General features: G+C 41.1%; 1 protein-coding gene across 1 annotated transcript in view; it reads left to right on the top strand.

Annotated features, from left to right (window-relative positions):
• DNAH5 (dynein, axonemal, heavy chain 5) overlaps nucleotides 1–4,202 on the top strand; it is a 382,826-nt gene that overhangs the window by 161,506 nt on the left and 217,118 nt on the right. The gene's annotated exons all lie outside the window — the stretch shown is intronic.

The following is a 4,202-nucleotide window of genomic DNA, read 5'->3' as shown; positions in this document are numbered from 1 at the left end:
GAAGAAGTTCAAGCCGCTTTGAATGAAATAGCAAAAAATAAGGCCCCAGGAATAGATGGTATACCAATTGACATATTTCAGCTAATAGATGCTGCCCTGGATGTGCTCACCAGGTTGTGCCCAGAAATCTGAAGAATAATCACTTGGCCAACTGACTGGAAAAGATCTATATTTGTTCCCATCCCAAAGAAGGATGACCCAACAGAGTGTGGAAACTATAGAACAAATGATATTTTTGGATGATCTTCAATAGAATCTGGCTTGCATGTGAAATTAATGATATTGTTCTATAGTTTCCACACTCTTGATATTTCTGAATGTGCTGGGTGGACTCAAATTGCCAACCTCTTATTAGAAGCTGAGTGATTAACTGTTCACATCAAGGACTCTAGTCATGTGGCAACTGGTGAATTGCTGTCACGTGCAAGTAATGAATTTCATACCACATCCACAAAATAAATGTTCTTGGGGTCAGCAGAAGCTGGCAGGGGCTCACCTTGCTGTCTGCTGGACTCGGCCTGGTGCCTGGTCATTGTTCAATCTCCAGCCTCCTACTTCTGATATTTGTAGTGATTAAATGTGCCCTCTTAGCTAGAGTTCTTTCATACCAGATACAAGATCACATGTTGTTCCTTCTGTAGGCTCTGGCGATTCAGCAAGTTTATCAATAGCTTTCCATGGTGCAGTTCCAACTTTCCATAATCTTTCTAGTCCTTAGGATATCTTGCTCGAAAAGGTGGAGGGTAAGCACAAGACAGAGGAAGACTTTCAGCAAGATAGATTGGTAGACTTGCCGGAGCAATGATGTCAAGAGTCTCAGAGATAGTAAGAATGGCACAGGACAGGGCAGGTCTCAGATCCATTGTCCATGGTGTCACTATCAGTTGCAGTTGACTCAAAGGCACATAACAACAACAAGGAAGAATTAGAATTTTCTGACAACTTCAGTAGCTTCATATGCATATGAAAATTGGACAATGAAAAAAAAAGACTCAGGAAGAATTGATGCCTTTGAATTATTGTAGTGTTGGTGAAGAGTATAAACTATACCATGAACTGTCATGGAAACAAAATCTACCCTGGAAGGAGTGAAGCCGAGTGTTCCTTAGAAGCGTGGAAAGACAGTAAAACTCGGTCACACATAGTTTTGAGTGTATATCTGAGAGGAGTTGTTCTTTGGAAAGGGATATTTTGCTTGGGAAAGTAAAGAGGAGGGGAAAGGAAGCGCCTCACATAAATGGGTTGACACAGTGACTGCAAAAATGGGCTGAGGAACAACAAAGATTGTGAGGAGGAGCGGGAGCAGATTGTTTTTGTTCTGTTTGTAAGGACATTGTGCTGCTGTTATGTACTGTTGAGTCAGAGATGACCCACAGCTGACCCTCTAGTGGGCTTTCAGAGGGAGTTAATCACATGGGAGAAGACTGCCCACCCTTCTCGTGTGATGCACCTGGTGGAATTGAACCCTGCACATTTGGGATTGTGGTGCAGTTTCTTACCATTAGGCCACCAGAGCTTCCAAAGGTCACTGTGAGTTGGAGCCAACTCATCAGCATCTAACAATAACAATGAATTAGGAGAATATGGAATAAAAATGTATTCTGTAGGAATGGTGATCAGTTTCACATTTGTAAACTTTTTTCAAGTGTTTTGAAACTATTTGCAATAAATATATATGATCTTTGTTTGCTTGATGACTAATTTCAGGATTGACAGTTAGACTCAGCCAGAGTGCTGTAAGAAAAGGATCTGTTTTTGTAAAGCTTATGGCCAAGAGAGCTCAACATGATTCTGCTCTCTTACACTTGGGGTTGCCATGAATTGTGCTTGATTTGATGGCAACGGGCTTTCTTATGGTTGTCTTTTATATTTATATAATAGAAAGTATGTATACAACAGTATATAAGAGCTCTGGTAGGGCATATAAGAGTCTGTAGGGAATTCAGGAAATCAGAAGACAAATTGCATTGGGAAAATCTGCTGCCATGGAGCTCTCCAGAGTGCTGAAGAGCAACGATGTCAGTCTAGATACAAAGATGCACCTAATCCAGGCCTTGGTCTTCTCAATTACTTGTTATGCTTTAGAGAGTTGGACAGTGACTAAGGATGACAGAATAATCTAATGCTTTTGAGTTGTGCTGGAGAAGAGTCTTGAACATGCCATGGACTGCCAAGAAAACAAATTAGTCTGTCTTAGAGAGGGTGAAACCAACTCTCTCCTTGGAGGCTAGGATTTTGAAGCTCTGCCTCACTTACTTTGGGCACATGGACAGGAGAGATTGGTCCTTGGAGAAGGACATCATGTTCAGAAGGGTGGAGGGACAGCACAGGAGAGGAAAACCTGGTGAGATGGATTGATACAGTAACTGGGACAATGGGAGTTGTTGTTTCACAATTAGTGAGACTGGTTCAGGACAGGGAAGGGTTCAGAGCTGCTGTACATAGGGTCGCTATACATCATAGGCAACTCAATGGCATATAACAAGAATAACATACTATATTGATTGTGATGTTGGTTTTTTTGGTTTGTTTTGTTTTTATTTAAGCCTCTTGTTTAGAGTCAACAAGACCTTGGGGAGTGCCTTTCTATTTAAAGTTGGTTGTTATTGTATCTTGTATTCACATTCTTAGTGGTACAATATCTTTCTGTCAATATGTTGCACTGAGGCTACCTGGGCTTTTTGTGATGCTGAACCTTGCGCCATGGGAGTGTCAAATGCTGTAACGGTTACCCATGGTGTACAGTGTTTGCTGGAGCTCCCAGTTTAGGACAGATTTGGAAGCAGGAGTGGCATCCACTTTCTAAACAACGTGCCTCTGGAAACTCTATGAACTTTGATAAACACTGATAGTTATAGAAAGACCTCAGGTCTTTTGTTCATAGTTTCGCTATGAGTTGTGCTTGACTTGATGGCCATCAATAACAATGACAGGGCATTTCACTTCTAAATAGATGAGTAGCCTCCTCACATGTAATTTACAGCCTTTGAAAACCTTTATGGTCAGTTATGAGTTGATTCCTACTTAATAGCAATGAGTGAGTGAGTGAGTGAGTGAGTGAGTGAGTGAGTGCGTATGAAAAGCAGAATATGAAAATCTGATTTAGATTACACGTTTTCTTTACCTTGAGGCTTAACTGAGTTGGATTGACCTGGTGACTACAGCAATGGGCTTCTCCAGGGACCCTGATAGGACGGTGTAGAGCTTGGCATTGCTTCATCTGTTGTGCATAGGGTCACTATGAATCAGATGGCACCTAGCAACATGATTACGTTAACTGTCACAGTATCTAACAAGCTCAGTGTAAGTAATTCACCAGTACTCAAGAGATCAGGAGCCGGGAGATCAGGAGACGTATTACATTGGGCAAGTCTGCTGTCAGGGACCTCTGCAAATTACTGAGGAGCAGCAGTGTCAGATTGAAGACTAACATGTGCCTGATTCAGGCCACAGTCTTCTCAGTCATTTGCAAGGCATCTGAGAACTGGACTGTGAACAAGATTGACATCAGAAGAATTGATTCATTTGAGTAGGGCTGCTGGAGAAGAGTACTGAATATCCCATGGACTGCCAAAAGAACAAACATGTCTTGGAGAAAGCACAGCCAGAGTGCTCCTTGGAGGCAAAGATGACAAAGCTTTGTCTCTCATACTTTGGGCATGTTCCTTGGAGAGACTATCCCTTGGAACGGGATATTATGCTTGGAAATGTAGAGGGTCAGCGTCAAGAAGGAAAAAGATCTTCAACCAGGTGGATAGACAGTGATCCAGTAATGGGGTCAAGTGTGTCAGAGATTGTAAGGATGACACAGGACAGGACAGGGTTCAGAACTGTTGTTCATAGTTATTCGTACTCGGTGACACCTGACAGCAATAAGGTAATTTGTATGATGGCTCAATCTAGTAATTTGTAGTTTACAATAAAATTTAAGGAACAAGTATAAAATGATACCTGATTTTTATTCAGACCTGTTTGAATAAAATCAAAAGCCCTCTTTTTAGTGGATTCATGATGGTTAAAAACAACTGTGAAGCTGAACTTCTTGGTCTCAAACTCCTATTCTATAGATTTACAAATTCATAGTTAAGGGTGAATTGCCTAGTTTCTGCATGGTTCAGCTTTCCTTTCTGTAAAGTGAGGATATTAATAGTACCAGTCCCTTTATGTTTTTACAAAGATTAAATTTATAATGGTATTTGATA

Source organism: Elephantulus edwardii, unplaced genomic scaffold (assembly GCF_000299155.1).
Source record: "Elephantulus edwardii isolate Elephantulus edwardi_28Jun2011 unplaced genomic scaffold, EleEdw1.0 scaffold00153, whole genome shotgun sequence".
In the NCBI taxonomy this organism is placed as follows: Eukaryota; Metazoa; Chordata; class Mammalia; order Macroscelidea; family Macroscelididae; genus Elephantulus; species Elephantulus edwardii.
This window is presented reverse-complemented; position numbering and strand designations above follow the sequence as displayed.